The sequence below is a fragment of the Nelusetta ayraudi genome, unplaced genomic scaffold (assembly GCF_046127955.1).
Source record: "Nelusetta ayraudi isolate G7.1 ecotype Tasmania unplaced genomic scaffold, CSIRO-AGI_Nayr_v1 ptg000064l, whole genome shotgun sequence".
Lineage (NCBI taxonomy): Eukaryota > Metazoa > Chordata > Actinopteri > Tetraodontiformes > Monacanthidae > Nelusetta > Nelusetta ayraudi.
In genome coordinates this window covers 1,410,217-1,436,644 of record NW_027466114.1, presented here as the reverse complement: position 1 = coordinate 1,436,644, position 26,428 = coordinate 1,410,217, and the positions used below count along the sequence as shown (strand labels likewise).

At 44.5% G+C, this 26,428-nt stretch overlaps 2 protein-coding genes and 1 long non-coding RNA gene across 3 annotated transcripts in view; all 3 read right to left on the bottom strand.

Moving 5' to 3' along the window:
- LOC142898369 (NACHT, LRR and PYD domains-containing protein 12-like) overlaps positions 1-26,428 on the bottom strand; it is a 487,638-nt gene that overhangs the window by 287,009 nt on the left and 174,201 nt on the right. The gene's annotated exons all lie outside the window — the stretch shown is intronic.
- The window catches only part of LOC142898389 (tripartite motif-containing protein 16-like), a 98,573-nt gene that overhangs the window by 46,805 nt on the left and 25,340 nt on the right, over positions 1-26,428 (bottom strand). The window lies entirely within an intron of this gene.
- Positions 8,050-26,428, bottom strand: part of LOC142898407 (uncharacterized) — a 142,754-nt gene continuing 124,375 nt past the window's right edge. Inside the window, exon 2 of the long non-coding RNA XR_012928581.1 lies at positions 8,050-8,574. This is a non-coding gene — a long non-coding RNA (uncharacterized LOC142898407). The remainder of the gene's footprint in view (positions 8,575-26,428) is intronic.

Below are 26,428 nucleotides of genomic sequence, written 5' to 3'. Positions count from 1 at the left end.
GACAAGTAGAACACCAATTAAAATTCCAGCTGGCTGTACCATGGTCATCCAGGGCTTTGTCCGGGCAAGCCCCTCCGCTGCAGGCAGATCTGCTCTTATCGAACAGCCATCCACCCCATTGCCTGGAGGGTTGTGTATAAGAAACTGCCTGGTTACTGTGTCCAGCCACAGACCACATCAGATCCCCATCATGATCGCCAATGAGTCTGACCTGGACATCACGCTCCAGCCATCAAGCACCATTGCAGAACTTTCATTGTCACCGGAAATCCTGAGTCACAATGTCTCCCTGAACAACACCCAGCCGAGCACAAAAGAAATCAAATTGGAGTTCGATTTTGGAAATTCTCCAATTCCCCCAGATTGGAAGGAGCGAGTGATTTCCAAACTCAAGCAGGTTCCGGAAGTATTCTCGCAGCATGATCTTGACTTTGGACGCACCGATCATATAAAGCATCATATCCGCCTCCACGATGAGACTCCGAGCTCGGCCCATTCACCCTTGTGACCTTGAGGCAGTCCGCAACCATCTGCGAGATCTGTTGGAGGCAGGTGTGGTGCGAGAATCTGAATCGCCTTTCTCATCTCCAATTGTGGTGGTCCGAAAGAAAAATGGAGACGTGAGGCTATGTATTGATTACCGTAAGCTAAATCTCCATACTGTGAAAGACAACTACGCACTCCCAAATTTGGAGGAATCATTCACCGCACTCAATGGTTCCCGATGGTTTAGCGTGCTTGATCTCAAGTCCGGATACTACCAAATTGAAATGGCGGAGACTGACAAACCCAAGACTGCGTTTGTAACTCCACTCGGCTTCTGGGAGTTTAACCGGATGCCACAAGGGGTAACCAATGCACCAAGCACCTTCCAGCGTCTCATGGAGAGGTGTATGGGTGACTTGCACCTCAAAGAAGTCCTGGTCTTCCTGGATGACCTAATCATCTTTTCAGATACTCTTGAAGAACACGAGAGTATATTATTGAGAGTGCTTCAACGACTTAAAGACTTTGGCCTCAAGCTGTCGCTCGAGAAATGTAAATTTTTCCAAGCTTCTGTTCGCTATCTTGGCCTTATTGTGTCAGAGCAGGGAGTAGCAACCGATCCAGAGAAGATCAGTGCTCTAAAGTCCTGGCCAGTTCCTCGAACACTCAAAGAGCTGAGGTCCTTCCTAGGATTTGCGGGATATTACCGCAGGTTTATCCACGGCTATGCTGCAATCGCCAAGCCCCTAAATGACCTCACGAAGGGATATACTCCAAGCCGTCACCCAGGTCGCAAGGGGCTGTCTTCTCCAAGATATGTCGCCAAACAGCCTTTCGATGAGAGATGGACCCCAAAATGCCAACTTGCCTTCGAAAACCTCATTGACAGACTGACCACCGCGCCGGTACTTGGATTTGCGGACCCTAAACAGTCCTACATTCTACATACAGATGCCAGTGGTACAGGTCTTGGAACAGCCCTCTATCAGGACCAGGAAGGACAACTACGTGCCATAGCATACGCCAGCTGTGGGTTGTCTGTCAGTGAGTCTCGATATCCAGCCCACAAACTGGAGTTTTTGGCCCTTAAGTGGAGTGTAACGGAGAAATTCCATGACTATCTGTATGGAGCTAAGTTTGTTGTTGTAACAGACAACAACCCACTAACGTACATTCTGACGTCTGCCAAGCTTGATGCTGCCAGCCACCGATGGCTTGCTGCACTCTCCACCTATGACTTTAAATTACAATATCGAGCTGGCAGCCGGAACCAAGATGCAGATGCACTCTCCCGGCGACCTCATCCCCAGCCACCTGATGCCGACTGTCAAAGAGAACAGGAAATGGTCCACCAGTTCACCCGCGATCATGTTGAGAACAATGCAGTTGAACTTGGACCAGACGTTGTAGCCGCTATATGTCACAGTTGCTTGGCGAGAGCTTCAAGTCCTGAGGGTCCGGCCGAGAACCGTATTACTTTGGTTGAGTCGATGAGCATATCAGCCTCTGTTATCCCTGAGTGTTACGCCTGTGAATCTCATCATGGGCTGCCCGTTGTGCCTTTGGCTTCCCCTCTTGACCTGCGGGAGAAGCAGAGAGTCAATCCTAATCTGACAGAAGTTATTTATCAACTGGAAACTGGTGAAACTGTCCCTCCCACAATGCGGAAAGAACTTCCAGATCTGGCCCTCCTTTTGAGAGAGCGGGACCGCCTTGAGCTCCAAGACGACATCCTATACAGGAGGAGGCAAGAGGGAAGGCATCCATCATTCCAGCTTGTGCTACCAGCAGAGTTGCGTCCAATGGTTCTTTGCAGCCTCCATGACGACATGGGCCACTTGGGAATTGAGAGAACGCTCGACCTTGTAAGATCTCGGTTCTTCTGGCCACGCATGGCTGCAGACGTGGAGGCCAAGATAAAGACCTGCAATCGCTGTATCTGGAGGAAAGCTCTTCCCGAAAGAGCTGCTCCGCTAGTGAACATCAAAACCAGCCGGCCACTTGAGCTGTTGTGCATGGACTATCTGACACTTGAAGCAGACCAAAGTAACACGAAAGACATCTTGGTCCTCACCGATCACTTCACTAAGTATGCGGTGGCCATCCCAACTGCCAATCAAAAGGCAAAGACGGTTGCTAAATGTCTGTGGGAGAATTTCCTAGTGCATTACGGCATTCCAGAGCGTCTTCACACAGACCAAGGCCCTGACTTCGAATCCCATCTAATCAGGGAACTCTGTGACCTTGTTGGTATTGAAAAAACCCGAACCACGCCCTACCATCCTCGCGGCAATCCGGTTGAGAGATTTAACAGGACTCTGCTAAGTATGCTGGGTACTTTGGAGCCCGTGCAGAAATTGAGGTGGAATGAATATGTGAAGCCACTGGTGCATGCCTACAACTGTACAAGAAATGAGGTCACGGGTTACACTCCCTATGAGCTCATGTTTGGTCGCTCTCCGAGGCTACCTGTGGACCTTGCCTTCAACCTACCAGTCAAGAATGTCCCCTCGACGTCACACTCCCAATACGTGCAGAACCTTCGCTCTCGGCTGGAAGAAAGTTATCAACTTGCATCCAAGAACGCAGCTAAATCAGCAGACAGAAACGAGGCTTGTTTCGATCAGAGAGTGAAACCGTCCACCTTAGTAGAGGGGGACTGAGTGTTGGTCCGTAATGTGAGACTCCGTGGTAAGCACAAGTTGGAGGACAAGTGGGAAAAATACATTTATGTTGCGTGCTGGTGACCTCCCTGTTTACACGGTGAGGGCTGAGGCCAATTCAGCCGGGAAACCCCGAACACTACACAGAGACCTTCTACTTCCATGTGGGTTCTTACCAGAGAGTGAAGAGCCGGAACTGCAACCAGCTGTACCTGTATCTCGATCTCAGACTCGTAGTCAGACCAAGCTAGTTCTGGACTCTTGGGAGGGTCTGAGCGAAGAAGAAGAGGAGGAGGGAAGGCTGCTGCCCGTTTTTACCTTGCCCCCTGAAAGGTTCAGTGTGGAGGGAGTTTTTCCTGCCTCCCCTCCGTCTACTAGCACTGCAATGCCTGAATCAGTCCGCTCATCTGTACAAGACGTTCCGATTCTCGGGGAGGAGTCCAGTCCATCTTTTCTCGGACTGGAGGAGGAAGTCTCTGGAGGAACTGAAGAGGAAAATAGGGAATGTACACCAGACCCTGACAGGGTTGTTTCCACTTCTGAAACCCTGCCACCAGGGAAGGATGTGGAGCTCGAAGGCTCAATAGAGGCATCCCCCTAACCCAGCTGATTCCTCACCGCATAGTACAGAAACCCCTGTTGTAGTGATAAACTCTGGGGAGGGGGGTGACTTAGATGAGTCTGTACAGTCCATCTGTCGTTCCTCGCGGCAGCGACAGCCACCCGATCGGTTGCAGTATACAAGGTTAGGCAACCCGTTGATATCGGTTGTCCAGACAATTTTCCATAGTTTGGCCAATGCTTATGGTGAAGTTTTTACTGTTCCGGTGTCCAAAACTGCAGGGTGTCCTCGTGTCCATGTGGTTTAGCCTGCACCGGAGTTGCAGGGTTTTTGGGGGGGAGGGTGTAGCAAGGGTGATGAATTGCTTTTTGTGCCCCAGGAATTGTAATATGATCACATGGGTCGAGGTGGCCAATGGATACCAATGCTCTTATGATGACATGGAGGCACATGTGTGAGCTGGCCAAACAATGGCCAGCCAGCATGTGATGTCATATGGTCAGGTGGGTTGGTGCAGCCAATCACCACCAGCGGGTGGGTATATCAGGCCTCTGTGGCGTACTCTCAGGGAAGCAATGGGGGAAGCTACAGGAGAGATGAGCTACAGGTTGGTTCTGATATACCCACCAGAGATCTGTTTTGGGCACTGCAAGGCTGTTTTGTCATTTGACTTATTGTTGACTTGTAGGAGCCTTCAACTGTGCCAACTTAAACTGAACAAGGCTGAGTGTTGCCATGCCTGTGACCTGGTGAGTCATTTGTTGTGCTAATGCTATCTTAGCCAGTTCCCATTCTTTTGGTGATATTATATGGTTTCTATGTGTCTGATCTTATGTTGATTAACTTTACTTTAAAACCCTTAGAGACATACAAATTTGTTTTGATTTGACTTGTATGTAAATATGATTTATAAGAACTGCGGTCCTGTCCTCCAGGCCAGGTCCCTGAAATGATGGCGAGCTTACGAAGCAGGATTTGAATGATCCTACAACCGAAACGCCCCCCCCCCACCTGCCAGGCCGGTAGGGGGCTCCTTGGAGCTCAATTGAAAAACTCTCACCCCACTTGCTCAGCCGTGGCCCCTTTCCATCCACACCCATACACACTGACATACATTCACACTCATTTACATACACACACCCTGTTTTACTGAATTTTCATTTCCTTCTCATATTTCACCCTGACTACTGCATTTGACCCCAAACCCAGACGTGGGTTGTTTTGTCATGAACTGTGGGTGGGCGGAAGGGTTGGGTGGCTGCATTGCTGGGCTATGGAACAGTTTGTTTGATGGTTTTGTTGAAGTTTTTGGTTTTGTGTTATTGGTTTAAATGGCCATTTTGTTTTCCTTTTGCAAACTTATTTTTGTTCACTGTATTTAATTTCACATTGTTTACCACCATTATTCATATAAATATATATATAAATGCAAACCTGTCTCTGGTCGCTTGTCTCCACTCCCTCTTTGAGCAAACTCTAGCATCTTCTGAGTCTTATATTACGTACGCCTCACGTTGGCCTCATTTTGATTAAATACAAGTGCTACAAACGGCATCGCGAGATGGCTAACCAATGGTTAGCTTGATACTATAAAAACATCACTTCTGGGTTTGGCCAGCAGGAGGGAACGGCGGTGACGAAACAAGGAAATACGCCGAAGGCTAGACCGTCCCGAGTGGTTACGGGGTTTGGTCGGTCCTTCTAGGCTGGGTCCTCGAAGAACGCTTCCTTCAGACGGAGGACACTCGGTCTGAAGGGTGCAGACCCTGAACTGAGACACAGCAAGAGTGTTCTGAGCTCGCTGCCTCACTTCCTGTTTGACCTCCAGCTCAAGATGAGTGTTCGAGTGGAGGAAGAGGAGGACGGAGCAGCAGCGTCTCCAGGGTTCAGCTGTGAGTCTCTGAAGAGTCACCACTCCAGACGCAAACCTCCAGTCTTCAGGAATGAACCTGGACCTCCTGAGACACGGTAAGAACACTTAGAGTGACTCAGTAACTGGAACTGCTGTTTGACTCAGTGTTCAAACTGTTGGTCGTCTGGAAAAACTGGAAGCTGATGTGAGAGGAACAACCCTCTTTCTTCATCCTGACTGGAAACAGCAGTGTGTGGAGATTTATTAATGACTCTCAGCAGATCATTGATGAAATAATCATGTTTTAAACACAGACATTAATGTTTGTGTTGCAGAGTTCAATACAAGAGAAAGAGAGCAGAGTCTCCAGAGTCCAGCTGGGAGTCTCTGAAGAGTGACAGGTCCAAAGATGAACCTCCACTCTTCAGTCATGAACATGGACCTCCTGAGACACAGTAAGAACACTGTGTGTGTGTGTGTGTGTGTGTGTGTGTGTGTGTGTGTGTGTGTGTGTGTGTGTGTGTGTGTGTGTGTGTGTGTGTGTGTGTGTGTGTGTGTGTGTGTGTGTGTGTGTGTGTGTGTGTGTGTGTGTGTGTGGATTCAGTGACGTCAGCTCCTTCTCATTTCAAAGTGTTGAAATCCAGTTCAGTCCAAAGCCAAACAAGCATCACTGGAGAGAAACACAACCCAGTGTTGACTTCAAAACTGAGCAGAACTGATGAAATCATTTCTACTGGGCAGACTGGGAGCAGAGCTTCATGGGAATTAGAGCTGATTTAGAGCCAAAGATTAAAATAAAGTTCATGTCAAAGACAAAATGAAGAATTTCAATAAACTAAGATTAAAAAGTGACGAGTTGATCAAAGTGTCTCCATCCACAGGAGGAGGAAGAAGAGTGGTGGGTGTGGAGCAGCACTGCAACCTGCCAGTCACAGCCAGACTGATCACAGTAAGACTGTCCACCTGCACCTCCTTCACTTCTCCCTCTGAGATCATGTCAAGACCTCCAGTGAGAAGATTCACTGAGGGACGTTGAGAGCAAACAGTCACACAGCAGCTTCACCACAGCAGCTGAAAAGTTGTGGAGAGAAAATTATGCTCACACTGTCACACTGATGTTTTCTTCTCCAACCTTTTCTCTGCTCCAGAGGCTGATGATGGTCTGCAGGAGCTTCTACAGCAGCAGAAGATAAGTCTGGAGAGGAGATGTGAACGTGTGACTGAAGGTGAACAAGCAGGAAGTCAAACCCTCCTCAACAGCATCTACACTGAGCTCTACATCACTGAGGGACTGAGTGAGGAGGTCAACAGAGAGCATGAGGTCAGGCAGCTGGAGACCAAGAAGACCAAGAAGACCAAGGAGAGCCTCCAGGACCGTCCAATCAGGTGCAGCCAGATCTTTGAAGCCTCACCTGAGCAGCAGGGACTCAGAGTCAGAGTGGTGCTGACCAACGGCGTCGCTGGGGTTGGAAAAACCTTCTCAGTGCAGAAGTTCACTCTGGACTGGGCCCAGGGCCTGGAGAACCAGGACCTTCATCTGGTGCTTCCTCTCTCATTCAGGGAGCTCAACTTGGTCAAAGAGCAGCACTACAGTCTTCTGGAGCTGCTCCATGTTTTCCATCCAACGTTAGAGAAGCTCACAGCAGAGCAGCTGCATGTCTGCAAACTTCTCTTCATCTTGGACGGCCTGGATGAAAGCAGACTGGCTCTGGACTTTGAGAAGAACCAGGTGGTGACTGACGTCACTCAGAAGAAGTCAGTCAGCGTCCTGCTAACAAACCTGATCAGAGGAGATCTGCTTCCCTCGGCTCTGCTGTGGATAACTTCCAGACCTGCAGCAGCCAATCAGATCCCTCCGTCATGTGTGGACAGGCTGACAGAAGTACGAGGCTTCACCGATGACCAGAAGGAGGAGTATTTCAGGAGGAGGTTCAGAGATAGAGGAGATGTGTCCAGCAGGATCATCTCCCACATGAAGGCCTCCAGGAGCCTCCACATCATGTGTCAGATCCCGGTCTTCTGCTGGATCACTGGCACAGTTCTGGAGAGCATGTTAGTAAAGAGTTGGTGGAGGAAAGGACAGCTGCCCAAGACCCTGACTGACATGTACTCACGCTTCCTGCTGGTCCAGACCAAGAGGAAGCAGCACAAGTATGAAGGAGAGCATCAGACCACAGGTCCACAGGAGCTGAAGTGGTCAAAGATGCTTACTGACGTGTTCTCATTCACAAGGAAGAAACCAAAAGACCAGATTAACCAGATGGAGGCTAACAGGAAGCTTCTTCTGAAGCTGGGCCAGCTGGCATTTGAACATCTCGAGAGTGGAAACATCATGTTCTACAGTGAAGACCTGGAGAAGTGTGGTCTCAGTGTGACTGACGCCTCTGTGTACTCAGGAGTTTGTACAGAGATCTTCAGAAGAGAGAGTGTGATCTTCCACAAAACCGTCTACTGCTTCGTTCATCTGAGCGTCCAGGAGTTTCTGGCTGCAGTCTACAGCTTCCACTGTCACACCAACAGGAAGACGACAGAAGATGGTCCTCCTGGAGAATCCCTGGATGAGTTCCTGAAGAGGATGATGGAGAAATCCCTGAAGAGTCCAAACGGTCACCTGGACTTGTTTGTTCGCTTTCTCCATGGACTCAGTCTGGAATCCAACCAGATACTCTTAGGAGGCCTGCAGGGTCTCACTGACAATGATCCAGGAACCTTACAGAAGGTCATCAACAACCTGAAGAAGATGAACACTGGTGGTGTCTCTCCTGACAGAAGCATCAACATCTTCCACTGTCTGCTGGAGGTGAAGGATCAGTCAGTGCATCAGGAGGTCCAAGAGTTCCTGCAGTCAGGGAACAGATCACAGAAAAAACTCTCAGCCATCCAGTGTTCAGCTCTGGCCTACATGCTGCAGATGTCAGAGGAGGTTCTGGAGGAGTTGGACCTCAGCAAGTACAACACAACCATGGAGGGAAGACTGAGACTGATTCCAGCTGTGAGGAACTGCAGGAAGGCTGTGATACGTTTAGAAAGGTACGTAAACTGTGTGTGTGTGTGTGTGTGTGTGTGTGTGTGTGTGTGTGTGTGTGTGTGTGTGTGTGTGTGTGTGTGTGTGTGTGTGTGTGTGTGTGTGCTCTTGGTGTTAGCCACCCTGCTATATCAGCAGCTCCTCTAGTCACAGGGTGGATCAACACCACTTGTGGCTGCAGGTCTCCAAGAAAACAATGAGGGAAACATTGAGTTAGCAGCAGGCTGTCAACACAGGGCTAACTCAGCTGCTTTGTGTTGGATGGTGAGTGCAGTGAAGCTGCTCCACTGGAGTCCAGGATAGAGATGAAGATGTGACAGTGGCAGAATGAGGAGCTTTGATCAGTGTGAAGGATTCATGCAGTCAATCAACACATTGAACACATCACATCCTTCCTTCATTTTGATGATGGTGATGATGATGGTGGTGGTGGTGGTGGTGATGATGATTTGTACAAAGAGAAATAGGCTCTATAGGGAATTTATCACAAGTACAACAATTCTCAAAACAAAGTGTCATCTATTATGAGATTGTGTAAAAGATTATTATGAGTGATGGTTGCAAACAGACAAAGATGCATCAAGGCTACGTGGAGTTTGTTCAACTGCATGATCAAACACCACAGTAAAACTGACTTTTCTACATGTTTTGTAAAAAATTTGAATTTACTTCTTGAAAATGCAGAGCAAATTGCTAATGAGTGCAATGATTTTTTGTTCATGTGGGCCCTAATTTAGCAAGGACAATTAGAAATGTAGACAACAAGAATGATTTTGCTTTCAACAGTAATAATTCAATGTTCCTGTGTGGGATTTGTGAGAGCGATGTACTAGAAGTGGTTTGAAAGTTGAAGAATCAAAGATCTTTCCATGATAATAATATAGATATGTTTCTAATAAAGGAAGTCATAGATTGTGTCATCAAACCATTGACCTATATGTGGAATTGATGGTTTCAAAGAGGGATTTTTCCTGATCAGATGAAAATGGCTGAGGTGGTTCCAATCTACAACAATGGTGATAAACACATCATATCAAATGATAGACCTGTGTCATTGCTTCCTCACTTTCCCAGAATACTAGAAAAGTTGCTTGTCAATAGACTGCATGATTGTATGCAGTATGAGTTATGAAGTGACCATCAATATGGGTTTAGCAGTAACCCATCAACAGCTTCAGCAGTGATGGAATGAGTAGAAAATAGAGTTCCAGCCATAGACAACAAACAATATGCTGTAGGTGTCTTTGTGGATTTATGGAAAGCATTTGACACAATGAATCATTCTCTGCTTCTGCAGAAATTGGAGCCTTGTGGAATTAGAGGTGTTCCGCTACACCGGATAAGAAGTTATTTCAATAACAGTTTGAACAATACGGTGTCACCATTTAGAAAAGTCACCTGTGGGCTTCCACAGGGTTCCATTATGGGACCCAAGATATTTAGACTTTATCTTCATGATGTTCATACTGAATGGAAGAAGTTGAATTTGATTTCATTTGCGGATGACACCAACTTATTGTGTTCAGAACCTGACATGAAGGTGTTGTTGAAAGCGGTAGAAAAGGAGCTGATGGTGTTCAAATAATGGTTTGATAGCAATAAGCTGTCATGAAATGAACATCAAACAACATTGATGGTATTTGCTGGTATTTGGGAAAATTATTAGTAATAGGTTTAAATGGAGTTGAAATTGAAAGAGTACATGAAACTACATTTTGGGAGTCATTTGGGATCATAAATTGAAGAAGAAATGTCTTTGAATATTGTAGTTCTCACTTATAATGCCATATATGTCATATTGTGTTGAGGTTTGGGTTTGGGGAAATACATGCAGAACATATATTGACCCTATAATTAAACTCCAGAAAAGAGTTGTCAGAATAATAAATAAAGTTCCCTAAAGCACAAATCAATGATTGATAGAGTCAAAGATCTTCCAATTCATAGATATAGTGGACTTGAAAACATTAGAAATACTATTTCCTGGAAAGAATGAAAATCTTGCGCTCAGTATTCTAAGTTGTTTAAAGTGAGAGAAAATCAATCCATGTTCAGAGGGTTGAGTGTCTTTGAATGATGGAAGGTGAGAAGCATTGTTAAATATACATGTCTTTCTTTTTTGGGAGTTCCATTTTGGAATGGGATCAGTGAGCATTTGAAAATGTGTGCTTCTTTGTTGAGTTGAAAAAATCTTGAAGGGCAAAATACTTGATGATGATGAGGATAAATGATTGAATTGTGAGTCAATGATGAAGAATAATGTCAAGCATATTTTGTTGAGTTGCGTTTCTCTTTTTTTCCTTTTTGATTTTGTCTGACTAATTATTCCAGCTAATCTTATGGACTGTATAGGAGAGGCAAGAATCAGCTTGGGCTTCAGCCTGCTGCTTTTTCCTTCGCACAGTTGTTATGTTTTTGTTGTTGTGAGTCTTTATAATGTGCACATTTGTTTTGGAAGATTCTTTTTCATTGTTGTCAGTTGATTGCACAAGATTGATTGAATTTACACTGTCAACCAAAATCAACTATTCAATCATTCATGATGATGATGAAGTTGGTGATGGTGATGGTGATGATGATGGTGGTGATGGTGATGATGGTGATGATGATCAGGGTGATGATGATGATGATGATGATGGAAGCAGCTGTTCAGCTTGTCAACCACAACTTCTCACTTTTCTCTCCTTAATTGCAGATCTTTGCTTGACTTCTCAGAGGTTCACTGTGCAGTGGTGTCTTCAGCTCTGCAGTCCAGCCCCTCCCACCTCACACTGCTGGACCTGAGTACCACCACCCTGAAGGATCCTGGAGTGGAGCTGCTCTGTGCTGGACTGCAGAGTCCAAACTGCAGACTGGAAGTTCTCAGGTCAGTTCCTGCTTTCTACTGGTGGACAGTGTGTGTCAGCAGATGACAACTGGTGTGTAACGCTGCTCAGTGTGAAGACTTTGAAGCAGATATTAAAGACTCATCTAGACAAAGTGGATGTTGTTGATATTTTCATGTCAACAATCTGCAGCCAGAAAAGACTTTGGATGGTGGAAGAAAGTGTGGAAAATGTCTCCAGTCACTTTGGAGCTCAATGGAAGTTGTTGATTGGTGATGAAGGTCACATGACTGAGCAGAAGATCCTGTGAAGAAATATTCGAGGCAGATTAATAGTGCAGCAGTATTTCTTCATCTTGTCCTTTGAATGTGTTTGACTTGTAACGAGACTCTGATGACTGAAAACAGCCACAAGCACACAAAGGACTCACTGATTATTTTCCATCTTCACTGCTGATTGGCTGCACACTGACTGACACACTGCTGTTGTTATTGTGTTGACCACACAATAACAAGAAATCAAATATTGATTCTTTATTCAGGTTGTGGAGATGCAGGTTGTCAAAGCTCAGCTGTGATTGGCTGCTCTCAGCTCTGAAGTCCAACTCCTCCCACCTCAGACTGCTGGACCTGAGTAAGAACCAGCTGCAGGATTCATCAGTGAAGGAGCTGAGTGGTTTTCTGCAGAGTCCAGATTGTGAACTGGAGACTCTGAGGTCAGTTCACCCTCTTCACTCTACAACTTGTATCACTCTTGTTATTGTTGTCATGATTTTCACTTCACTGCTGTTGGAAATTCAATTTGCAGTCACTGGTTTGTGTTTGAAATGAGTGAAACTGGGTCTAAAGGTACAGTGTGTAAAATCCTGCCATCTAGTGGTCAGATTTCAGATTGCAGCACTCATTCACTCACCCTCCCTCTCTTTTTCTGTAGTGTCAGATTCTGAAGTCCACATTTCACTTTGATTTTCAGAGTGATGACACCCTGGAAAAACTCTCCATCATTATAAACTCTCCATCATTTATTCTCTATTCAGGTTGGAGGACTGCAGGTTGTCAGAGCTCAGCTGTGATTGGCTGCTCTCAGCTCTGAAGTCCAACCCCTCCCACCTCAGGCTCATGGACCTGAGTGGGAACCAGCTGCAGGATTCATCAGTGAAGCTGCTGAGTGGTTTTCTGCAGAGTCCAGACTGTAAACTGGAGACTCTGAGGTCAGTTCACCCTCTTCACTCTACAACTTCTATCACTCTTGTTATTGTTGTCATGATTTTCACTTGACTGGGCCCTGTTGCAGGAAACTAGGATGAGGGATTAAGCCGGGATATCTTAGTTATCCTGGATCAATTGATGTGTGATCTGGTTGCACAACAGTGGGATAGGTGGAAGTGAGATATGTTCTGCTAGAAGTTACCATGGAGATGTATTGTGTGGAGTGAGCTGCTCCAGACCAGGCTGAGTTCCAGGATCTATTTCATCCTTGTCTCAGTCAACAGTCACCACCAGTGGAAAGCAGTGCTTCTTCCACTCAACACTGCACATTGTTATCACATTCACCTCCAGCCACTGTCATTATTTCAAGCTTTGGAATCATTTCATTTCAATCATGATAGAGAAATGAGTTGAGATCATGTTGCAATCATTAGATCATTTCTAACATGACTTCTACTTTGTCATGCATCCTATATAAAAATACACATCCCATAGAAAGATGAAGACACATCAAAGAGTAACATGAGCTTGTTGTTGTGACAGTGGACGGTCCTGTCACTATGCCTCCAATTGATGATGCGCCCTGGCTGCTTGGCCAAGGGAAGATCCCTTTGGCTGAATGCTTGGTGCGCATGACTATGACCAGGGAGTCTGGGCTTCCAAGCCCGCCCAGGCCGTCTGCACCGGCCCATATTTTATTGAGCTTTGAAAGTTAGAGAGTCTGAATCCCCGTCCCAGGGGCAAATCCTCATGGAGGTTTATGAGGAGGTCAAAGATGGCCAATCCGTCAATCCCAGCTCCATAACGTGGTCTATGGAAGGAAGCCGCTTGCGCGCACCAACCCAGGATAGCTTTCACCTGGCTTGATGAATCCGTGTCTTCTCATCCTGGATGGCTTTTAGTGCAACCCATGAAGCCTGGACACACTTGTTGTGGATTGGTTGAACGCTTGACTCATCTTGGATGACGCAATCCTACTTTGGTGCAAGGGGGCCCAGACAGCAACATCATCAAGAGCCAGTAATGGACTCCGCAGTGCAGCAGTCGTTCGCTCGTCCTCCCTCTCCCATTTTATTCTGTAGTGTCAGATTCTGAAGTCCACATTTCACTTTGATGTTCAGAGTGATGACATCCTGGAAAAACTCTCCATCATTATAATCTCCCCATCATTTATTCTCTATTCAGGTTGTGGAGCTGCAGATTGTCAGAGCTCAGCTGTGATTGGCTGCTCTCAGCTCTGAAGTCCAACCCCTCCCACCTCAGACACCTGGACCTGAGTTACAACCAGCTGGAGGAATCATCAGTGAAGCCACTGATGGATCTTGTCCACAGCAGAGACTATCAACTGGAGAGTGTGAGGTCAGTACTGGTTTGGAAGCAGTGGATGATGGTTCCAGCACCAAAGCCAGTTGATCCCACAGCAGAGGTCCAGTGTTCCCAGTCACAGTGTGAGAGGAGGATGGTGACGTCCAGCTGCTCCTCATTCATCCAACATCTGCTGCCAAACTGCTTCTTCTCTCAGTTCACCACTCAATTATTGATCAGTTCATCTTCATCAGGCCTCAGTATCAGTCCAACACTCCATGGTCACATGACCTTCATATGTTCCACACTTGACATGTGACTGAGAGTCTGCTTCTTCTCACCAGTCACTCCATCATCTCCATCAACAGTCAACGACTCTGTAATGATGCGTTCAAGGACCGTGAGTCCTGACTCCTGCTGTCTCTTCTTCTCTCTACAGGTGGAAGAACTTTTGAGGGAGGATGAGGAGGAAAGTGAAGAGTGGACTCTTGGATTGTTCTTGGCCTTCCAGTGAACCACTGCGTGAGCACTGGAGGTCAACCATGACTGACTGCTGTCCTCCTCTCTGGACACCACGATCTCACTTCCCATCTAAAAGTCATGAAAAACCTTTGTGGGTGAGATCCTCTCACCATCTGATCACTGTTGGGAGTGGAGCCTTCAAACACTCCAATGACTGGACACTAATCAGAGACTGAGCCCGACTGGAAGCAAAGTCACTTTCATGGTGTTGTTCCCCAAGCAGGACTTTCCACAGGCTTCATTCTCATCAGCTGATCTGACCAAGCAACTCCAGGTTGAAGCTTCACGCTAGCTTTATTGTCAATGCTACAGTATATGGACCATATACAGAGCATTGAGCTCTTGTTACTGGGCAGCCCACGGTGTGAGGAGAGAGCTGCTCTGTGCAAACGGAGCCACAAGCAGTTTGCATTGCAGTGCAGTCATTCCAGCCTCCAGTAGCACCTGAATGACACCTAGCAGCTAGTACGAGCTAACGGAGCTAACAAGGACGTCAGAGCGCTGAATACAACCAAGTAGAGTGGACAATCAGATGTAGTAAAATGATTCACATTCTCTACTTCAGTACAGATACTTGTCTAAAATCAACTCCTTTACTCATAGTGCAGCTTCTGAAGTCAATTGAAGTCAAAACTTTTTGAGGCCATTAATGAAACAAAACATTTGTTGATTAATTTTGTTTAAAAAATGCAAAGGTTGTGACAGAATAATCTGGAGTGAACTGACCAGAGGTCAAAGGTCAGAGGTTTCACAAACTACAAAGACCATAATTAATTAGATTATTTTCTTTAATCAAGTCCCACCACTAATGAATATATATTTGTTTAATGTTTAATGCACCTTTTTTCTTGAGCAACATAATTAAATCTCCACCTGCTTCCGTTTGCATGTTGCAGCAGATTGATGTGTATGTAGATAGAAAAATCTATGTGAGTCGGTTCAGTGTGCTGTGAAGTGTGGCCCTGTTCTGGCCATGGGGGCCTTGGCTATTGCCCTGTTGTTGCTGTGTACTGGTTGTGTGTCTCTTTCAGGTGCTGATGACTAACCAGGTGCACCTGGCCGGTGCACAGCTTGTTTAGGACCGCCTCCCTCAGCACTGGCTCTCTCACACCTGGCTTCCACCGCAGCAGCTGCTTTGTTTTTCACTTCCCGTCATGCTTTTTCTTTGTTGCACACAGACAACACGCACTCATACCATTCACTCCATCCACACACCGACAGGCATTACTGACAACACACTGACTCTCACACGCCATACATTCTTATTTTTTAATTCACAGTTTTGCTGTATTTTAAAGGTTTTTATTGCTATTGATGTTATTTGTTTCACTCTGGAAAGCACCTTGTGCACCATTTGGTTGTTGGAAGTGGCTATATAAATAAAATTTGATTGATTGATTGATTGATACCAAATACCACAACTCCTCCCCTGTAGCTTTAAATTTACATATTTTCTCTTTTCTTATTCCTAAATGAACACCAAACATCAAACAAGCCCCAAGAAATGACAAGGTAATTTTTTAGTACACCAATGCTGCTTGTCAACGAAAAAAAGGAATCAATAGTGATTTGACACAATCTCGTTTTGGAGATGTGTTATAAGTCCAAACGCTGAGGTGGGCGCACATTCCTCTTAGGGCGCTCCCTGCAACCTGAAGTTGATGATTCCTCAAGAGCATTGTCCGGCCTCGCTGAGCTTTGGTTTTCTTCAGGTGTTTCTTCTGGCGTTTCACCAGTATTTCCAGTAACACTTTCAATGTCTCTCCGATCCTCTCCAGAATCCGCATGGTAATCAGAGTCTCCATCAGTGTTAATCCCAGTCCGTCCTCCTCTCTCACTCTTTGCATCAAGCATCTGATTTACATGCCTTTTTACACATGCCCTATTTATAGACACCATGTATGTTACAGTACCCAAAACATCAGTTATTACACCATTTAACCACTTCTCTCCTCCCCTGTAGTTCTTTACCAGCACATCCTGACCTACAGAGGAAAACCTGAGTTTTCTCTTCCCGGCTGACTGATTTGAACACCCAGTAGGAAAAGCCTGAGACGGGTCTGGCTTCACTAGAGAAAGTCTAGTATGGATCTGCCTCTTCAAAAACAACTCTGCTGGTGTTTTTTTAGAGGCTGAGTGTGGCATGTTTCGATAGCTAAATAAGAAATTAGCAATACAATGTTGCAATGTCATGCCACCTACAGCTTTGTTCTTAGCTAAAGACCTTTTGAAGTTTTGGACCAGTCGTTCAGCCAATCCATTTGAGGCTGGGTGATACGCTGGAGTTTTAATGTGTTTTACAGCATTCATTTTAAGGAACATCCCAAATTCACTTGAAATAAATTGAGGTCCATTATCCGTCACTACCTCCTCTGGTAAGCCATATGCTGCAAAAAGACCTCTAAGAATTGCTATGGTCTTGCTGGATGTGGTAGTTTGCATGTGGAATACTTCAGGCCAGCATCCATAACTACAAGAAACATTTGTTTATTGACCTCTGCAAAATGGAGATGAATTCTCTCCCATGGACATGAAGCCCATTTCCATGTATGCACAGGTGCTGTGGCTGGCATGCTGCGCTGTTGTTTACATATGTCACAAGAATTGACCACATTCTCAATGTCTTCATCTAAGGAAGGCCACCAAAATAAGCTTCTGGACAGAGACTTCATCTTCACCATTCCCCAGTGACTTCCATGCAACTCGGACAGTAACCTGTAATGCACAAGGACTCCGTCAGAAAGAAAGTTTCTTTTTAGCTTCTTCAAATGACTTCTGACATGACGAAGACCACTCCCACTTTTTGTCTTTTTGTAACAGCTCTGTCATAGGTGCGATCAGAGTAGAAAGGTTTTGAATGAACTTCCCATAATAACTTAGCAGTGACAAGAATGATTTCAGTTCTGTAACTGTATTAGGAATGGCGGTTTTAGAAATGGCCTCACATTTCTCTTGCATAGGATGAATCCCCTCTGCATCAATGACATGTCCTAAATAAGACACGCTATGTTCAAAGAAAGTGCATTTTCCTTTGTTAACCCTGAGGTTGTGGCTTTTTAGTCTTTTTAAAACCTCTTCCAGGTGTTTCATGTGAGTTTCAGTGTTCAGTCCTGTGATCAGTGTGTCATCTAAATAACAAATGACACCATCTGTGCCCTGCAAAACTTGATCCATTCATTTTTGAAATATAGCAGGTGCACTGGCTACACCATAAGGAAGCCTGTTCACTTGGTAGAGCCCTTTGTGTGTATTTATGGTCAAGTACTGTTTAGAACCTTCATCTAGCTCTACTTGTTGATAAGCTTGTGACAAATCAAGCTTGGTAAATTTCTTTCCTCCTGCCAGTTTTGTGAACAAGTCTTGGGGTTTGGGTATGGGATGCTGATCCACCTCAAGCCACGGGTTTATTGACACCTTATAATCCCCACAAATTCTCACTGTCTGATCAACTTTTGGAATATTAACAGTTGGTGCAGGCCCATTCACTGGAATTGATAGGTTTGATCATAGATATGTACAGAAGGCTAGATGTCTCACGGCGCAGAATCCAACGTCCGCACCGGCCGCCATCTTTCCACAGTCAGGCAGTCACGGTCTGATGTATTGAATGTGAGGGAACGTGAGTGATCTGAACAAACATTAACACTCTGATCTCGCTGAAAACTTGACGGCTTTGCACACGGTTTGCTTTTTTACAAACGTTCATAACGTAGCAATAATTCTGGATGGTTGAACATGTTGAGAGTGGAGCTTTCTATTAGAAAAAAAACCATAATGGTGCTCAGGCAGCCTATTTGCACAAGTTAATACGACTGAGACCACTAAGATTTTCATTTCTTAAGTTAAGTTAAGCCAACGGCTGTTTCAGGACAAACTAGTATTTTGTTCACATACAATATTTGTGGTGTCGGTTGTAGTTATTGCTGCTGCATGAAGGCAGTCTCATCAGTTCATGCAGCAGAGACACGGTGATCAATGAACTCGAGCTGCTGATATCTCATCCCCCACCTGTTTGAGTCAGAGTCTAACGGTGACAAACTGAGATTACAGTCCGTCTTTTTTGTTGTTGTGATAAAATGGATTAAGATTGGTAGGTGTAAATAAAACAAGTAATTTGACATATGGAGAGACAGAATAGCTTTTCTTTTCAATAGAATTGAACTTAATTCGCAAATGATTTAAAATTGGATTGCTTTGCTGCAGCATCATGCATTATGATTTCTACAGGAAATCGGTGACTGAAAAAATGCCGAACTTCTGTGCCGCCTATGGGTGCAGCAATCGTCGCTGTCCACAAACAAAAGCTCGTAGGATCACATTTCATCTGTAAGATATTGTTGGAGCTGTTTGATTAATGTTACGATTTAGTGCTGGTTTGTTTAGTTTAGCGTTTAGCATATACGTTTTTATTAAATATGGGTGTGTGCGTGTTTTTGCTCTTTTCACACGAAAGCCTATGGTTATAAATCATTAATAAGCATGCAGTGTCATAACTATGCTTATAACCTTTATAACAAACCAAACCGCTCGAAATTCGGGTGAAAATAGAGCAATTTAGGGCTATTTAAAATAACATGCACAATAAGAATACATAGTTCTGAGTGAGAGAGGCGGAGCGAGGTGACTGTGGCAAGATGGCCGCCAGTGCGGACGTTCGATTCCATTGGCCAGCAGCGCGGATAAGACATCTAGCCTTCTGTATATATCTATGGGTGCAACAGTGATGAGGAATTCAGTGGCCTGCAGCTGCACCAGAGGTGGACCAAATATTTTGAGAGAAGGGCAAAAGCATTGCGTGTTACTCAGAACTACTGAAGATTGCAAAGTTTGTCTTTGCACTTCACTCACACAATGCTAAGGTTGAGAGGATTTTCTCACTGATGCAGCGCTGGTGGACCAAGGAGAGGAATCAGCTTTCTGTTGAGCCACTGAGGGGGATTCTATTGGTGCAATGCAATTTCAAAGACACTTCTTGCAAAGACTTTCATGCTTATTTGTTGAGCGACCGAAAGCTGCTGGGAAAGATCATCTCGACAGCAAAATTATGGATGGGCAGACGAGGAAGATGAAGAAGAAAAGCAGGGCGAACAATAAAAAAGGATGAGTTTGAAAACTAAAAAGTGAAGTGACATTTTTTTTTTTTAATTTGTTAAATTAGTATCGTTGTGAGGCTACTGTTTTTTGTTTACAGTACTACACTGAAAAGAGAAACGGGATAAATATTTAAAGCTGGATATTCTACATAAGAGGTATTATTTAGAATGTTATTTCATTATTTATTTGTCAAGAATTGAAAAGACAGCTATCATTTTGTTCTAGAATGATACGCTAATGCAGAGGAGGATTTTTCTTTTTTCTTTTTTAAGTTTATTTTAGGCAAATTAAAGCCTCTGAGAATCCAAATTTGTGCCTTAGGTTATTGAGATTTTTTTTCCATCAACGTATTTATTGAGTTCTTTTGATCGTAAATGTTTACACTATAGAGATATTAGTTATAAAACTAAACTTTCTGTCCATACAGAGGAGACATACTTTAAATATATTAAAGTAATAGAAGGCATCTTTGAGTAAACCTCAAGTATCATTGAAGTATCTCGAGGCCGGGCCGAGTGGCCTCTCTGTTGCAAATCAAAATGTGGTCACCCTACGCAACATGGAACACAGTCCTGCCAAAATGAATATAAAATAGGAAAACAAGCACCCACCACAATAACTATATACACATGAAAGAACAACAACATCACAACATGACAGAAACAACACAATTGTAAAACAAACAAAAGGCAACATTTAGCTAAAATATTTCAGTGTGTGTGTGTGTGTGTGTGTGTGTGTGTGTGTGTGTGTGTGTGTGTGTAAACCGGTTTGTTAGCGAACCACCCTTCACTGCTGCATTGACAACTCATCATCATCATCATCATCATCATCATCATCATCTAAGGTGAGCAGAATTCTGAAATTCAAATCGGGGAGTTTTTCAGCGTGGTGGTTAAAATGAAATTGTTTCTCCTTCTCTTCGGTCTCTCTCTCCATTCCTCTTTCACTCTTTCAGTTCCTCTATCCCTCTCTCCTTTGGCCAGAATTTCCATGAACTTCTCATAAGGGAGATGTTTGTCTTTACAATAAGGACGGCCTTAATGGCCTTAACAAATTAAGAGACTGGAGGCTTAAAAAACACCAATTATTTCAAGTAAAAAAAACAAAAAAACAAACAAACAAAAAAAAAAAAAACAAGGCAGTGGTGCAACTAACAATTGTTTTAATCAATAAATGATGAACAGATTTTTCAGCTCAACACTATGGAGTTCAATCATTTGTCTGGATGCAGGATTGGCTGTTGGCTGGCGACTGCCAACGACGTGGCAAACTATCATTGGCTCAATGGCGATGAACGACTGTCATTGGCTGTCAGTTGCTGCCGGACTAATTCTGTACCCACACCTATACCGCGACGTAGCGTCAGTGCGTTAGGTGCACTGACTACCGTAATAACTGGAGTTTGTGTGCGCGCGCAACATTTTTTCTCTCTCATTCAAATCCAGAAAATAAGGGACGTCTGGTCACACTAGATCATCATCATCATCATCATCATCATCATCATCCGTCGTGCTGGACGGTGACAGGTCAGGTGTTTGGGACAGAAGCGGCGGGTTGACGGCACCAGACTCATCCACCGTCACAACTGCAGTAAAGTCACTGTGTCCGCGTGAATACGGTGGAGATCCGGACCTTGGCCCCAGTCCAATGTGAACGCAGTCAAGACGGCTCCGGAAGGTGTTTAACTCGCGGTGGCATCAGGCTGAAACTAGTTCTGAACGTCCCGGTCCAGTTCAAACCGGCAGTTCTTTCAAGGGAATGCCGACCCGTGCTGCTCTGTGTGCCTGGCTGCGGCCACGCAGGTGTGTTGTTGTTTGCGGTGGAACACCGCTGGGTGGGCGGGACTTCTGGTGGCGCTTTCCGGCCTTGTGGTGCTGAATGAAGATTTGGAGCTGAGAGCAGCAGGTTGGTGTGTGTGTGTGTGTGTGTGTGTGTGTGTGTGTGTGTGTGTGTGTGTGTGTGTGTGTGATAACAGGAGGGTTAAGTCTTATTAGATTTGGTCTAGCTTTTGGTTTCATGCTCTTTAGTCTTTTTTTCCTCCTCTGGAGTGATTTTCAGTTTGCCCCCTTGTTCCTCCTCGGATCGCTTAGATTCCCTGGGATTTTTAGTGGTGGGCAAGTGAAGCCTCGTGATGCACTGAGGCTTTCCTCACAATTGTGCCGAAAAAGATACAAAACGTCAAGACTTGAGTGACGGTGACATCTGGTGGACAACTGAAGACATGGCAACCTCTAAAGAGCACAACTGAAGCACTGGCACGGTTTCAATCCCATGACAGCAATAAAAGCTCAGAAAAGTCTTTGTGGTCATTCAATTGTTTTGTCCTTCATACCAAATAATGATTATATCGTCATTACAAAAAATATGCAGATGCTCTCCCCCATACTCTGAAACACAATCCAGATTAACCCAAAGAATAAATGCAAATTATGTTTAGGGTTAAATGTTGGTTCAGGGTTTATTTAAAGCTTTGAGCTTTATTCTTGATTTACAAACTGTACTAAAAGTCCCTAACAGGATTACGGATTCTTCCTACTTTGCAAATGATCATGGTGTTTCAATTCAGAGACATTGTGTTTTGTTTTTGTTGTTTTGGAAGTGTGTTTCAGGAAAACCCTTAAAGATAATGGTTTGTCATTTGGGGACTTGGACGGTTGTTTTTTTTTTTTTTTTAAGGATTATTCACAGAAGCAGACAAGCAATTTGTCTTCACAGGTTTTTATTGGGAAATATTCCTTCTTTCTTTTTGTTCCTACTGTCGCAGGCTTCAGTCGGCTACTTTTCTGGCTGAGCAGCTCCCCAGCTTTGGAAATGATCCTTTCACAGGGAACAGATGATGCTGGGATGCACAGATACTTGCATGCAGTTTTCCAAAGCATAGGATATAGTCTGCTGTGCCACCCAGTCACTTCTGCTCTTGTCAGAATTTGTTCTTTCAAATATCTATGACACAGACAGTACCACAATGAATGACTGAATAAACAACTGATGTTTCAACACTTTTTAACATGCATACCTCTGGATCTCCACTGCAGCGCTGGCAGATGCACTGCTGGTGCGGTGCCGAGACTCGACGTAGTTTTCCAGGAAGGCCCACAAGTTGTCATTTTCTTCACCGGCACTGGCGGATGTTGTTGCTGTCTCCAGTGGCACATCTTCTGCCGACCCATCAATAAGACTGGAACACTCTGGTGTCAGCGTTTCTACAGCAGCCTGAGCATTGCTTTGATTAATAAAGCCAGCCTGTTAAAACCGTGGCTCCAAGATGGTGGCCACCGACGGGAGTTCACCTTTTTCCAAGCCACTGAATTTTTCACTCAAATTAGTATTCAAATTGTTGGCAAGCGTGACCCCAATACCAGGAGCTGTTTGGGCACATTTGGCAGAAATGACACGCCTCAGCATTTTGGCTATAGGAATTGCCTTTGAGCCCGACACACTCCTTTGCTCAGAAAGCTCAACAGTTGCCTGAGACTGGCCTTCAAACTGTCAGGCACTGGGTGATTGCTGCATAGTCATCAGCAGTGAAAGGCACTATGTCAGTGCTAAGTGATGCCAGGGCTGCCCCTAAAGGTTCTCTCTGCTCATAAAGCCTATGGAGCATGGCATAAGTGTTGTTCCATCTGGTTTCCACCTCTTGAACAGGCTTTTTTTTTTTTGGGGGGGGGGGGGGGGGGGGGGCTGCCCACATTGGCTTGAATAGAGCACAACTTTTCCTTTGCTTTTGAACTGGAGTGTTCCACTATTTTGCCGGCCCTACTGCGCATGTTTTCCAGCTCAGTCTGACTGTTTTTTCTTCTTTTTTTAACAATTAAATTGAGCATGTGGGCAAAGCAATAAATATGTCTAACATTTAACACATATTGTGAGCTCCATCAGTAACCATCACACAGACCTTTTCAGTGATTTCAAACTCTGCCATCAAATTTGCAATTGCTTCTGAAATATTATTAATAATTATTAATATTAGCTTCTCTGTGGGTCAAAGGAAAATACTGCACACCTTAAAGCACAGTAGCCAGATCTAGGCTGTCTGACACATAATAGCAAGTGACATCAAGGTACGCATCCATGTTGACTGATGTCCACATGTCTGTAGTCAAACTAACAGCTGAAGTTTGCTTAATTTCTGCCAAGGCCTTCTCTTTGGTTAAAGTGTACCTTGCTTCCACCATTGCCTTTACAGTTTTGCGGCTTGGAATGGATTTGTGTGTGTGTGTGTGTGTGTGTGTGTGTGTGTGTGTGTGTGTGTGTGTGTGTGTGTGTGTGTGTGTGCCACTGACCTTCACCACTAGGCTGTGACCTCTGCCTTGACCTTGTGGTCCTCAGTGGGACCTGCAGCAGAAAACAGCAGGCTTCTATTAGTCAGATTCTATGAGCAGGTCACATGATGACATCAGCAGCAGCAGCCAATCAGAAGGTGGAGGCTGGAGGTCCTCACCTGTCCCTCAGGGGTCTGGGCTCTGCACCCTGGATGACCTGGAGCCAATGTTCCCTCTAATTTTTCAACACAAGCTCCTTGAGCACACTGAGGACCACTGTGAGCAACATCAGATGTGCACGCTGTGGCCACACACCAGTATCACACCTGTTCAAAACCTTGGATCATAGCAAGTTACATGGCTTATTAAAAGAATCAAATTCCAGCAGCAATTTTCATGAGTTGACTTTGAATAGAAGTGATTTGGCCCACTTCAAATGAAAAAGAGCAAAATCTTGTTGTTGATGAGATGTGTAGTGTGTTATATGTGAGAGTCCTGCTTTAACCATAGGAAGAGTCCTGCTTTGGCCTGGCTGAGGTCCAGTTGTGGCCTGGCTGAGGATCATGTTCTGGAAGAAATACGTGTGCTGTAGCTTGTGATACAGTGTGAATTCCTGTAACTCTTTGTCTGTAAAATATGTCATTACTCACTTTTGTATTAGCATTTCTACGACCCATCAGGGCTTCCTCTAGGATTGTTTGAAACTGTGGGGGAGGGCTTCAGCGTCGTCATGGGCGCCATATATATATTTTTTTCCAACAATATCTTTATTTATTTTCAAACATAGTAATACACAATATAGAACAAGAACTTGAAACTCTTGCCCACAACCAAACCGAGCTCACGACCAAGACATGGCTACAAAAAGGACAAAGAGACTCAAAAAAGAAACAAACCAAAAAATACCCACAGTAAACAAAGAAATGAAGTTCATTAAATAAAAAGTAAAACTATTAAAAAATAAATGAATGAAATAAAAAGGAGAGAGAAAGGGGGAATAAGTATACACAAGCACCTTTACATTGATGTCGTTCACTATATATTACACAGAATGAAGATTTCGGGCTCATTCCTGGCTTCAGCAAGATACTTTACGAAGGGGCCTCAGATGCTCTCCAACATTGCTATCTTACCCCTGATTGCATATGTCATCTTTTCTAAGGGCAGAGTTGCTGTTCATTCTGAAAACCATCTGCCCTTCCTCGGTCTATCCACATCTTTCCAAGCCAGTGCAATCACTCTCTTGGCCAAGAGCAGACCTATGTCTAAAAATAATCCATGCTTCTTTCTTACGTTACAGTTTGGAGGATAAAAACCCAAAAGAAAAAGCTTGGCTTCTAAAAGTAATTGTATCCCTAATATCTCCTCCATGCATTCTTTCACTTCTCCCCACAATTTCTGAATTTGAGAACACTGCCACAAACAATGAAAGATCGAGCCCTTTTCTTTATCACACTTTATGCACACATCTGGTACGGCGCTGTTGAATTTATTCAACTTGACCGGCGTCATGTAAGACCGCATTCACCAGTTGTACTGCAGCCATTTCAACCGGGTATTCACTGTGTGAGATTGTGCTTTGGTGCAGGCCTTCTCCCACTCCTCAGTGGACAGGTCAACCTGTAGGTCCTCTCTCCAGGACTCAAGCTTATCTAACGAGGATTCTGAAGACTGATCCACCAGCTGGATATATATATATATTTTAGAAATCAGGCCCCTCCCCTGGTAGTCTTTCATCATCATTCTTTCAAGTGTTGACAGGCTAGGAATACACAAGGCAAGTATCTGAAGAACTGGCTGCGAGGTGGGTCGTGTTTAACGACAATTTCATGGAAAGACATCAGACGCTTATCAACAGGATTATAAAGATCTCCTACTTTTTGTAACCCTTGCTCAGCCCATATTTTAAACCCCCCCTCACCTCCTCCTGGGGGGGAAGAGATCATTTCCCCGTATCGGACTAAATAATGAGAGTGAGGCTGCGTCTTTGAAATATTTCTCAACTAGTTGCCAGACGGTGATCATATTTTTAGTCATAGGATTCTTAGTGTTATTTTGGAGTTTCTTAAAATCTGCTGAGTAAAGGTAAATGGATAAGGGAAGCTTCAGTGAATAACCTTCCATCTCCCTCCACAGTGGCACATTCTCTTCTGAGAAGTGAAACATCAGTGTTGTCAGTTGCGCAGCCCAGTAATACCAGAATGGCTGTGGGCATTGAAGCCCTCCTCTGTCATACGGCAGGTACAGCAACGATAGGCGCTGCCTGGAGCGTTTATTGTTCCATAAAAACTTGATGAAGGGTGTCTTCAGCTGAGAAAATGGATTGCTGGGAGGTGGCGGATGTCAATTTTGAAATAAATATAATAGTTTAGGCAGTACATTCATTTTAAGAGTGCTCATTTTCCCCAATAATGACATTGGAAAATCAGCCCATCTATCTCAAGAATTTGACATTTCTTGAATTACTGGTTTATAGTTAGATTCTATGATGTTATCCAGCAGCGGAACAATTTGAATGCCTAAATAAGTGAAGCAGTCGACAACTTTAAATTGAGAAACTACATGAGTTGGATTTTCTCTGTCTTCCTGGTTTAATAACATAATGGATGTTTTAGACTGAT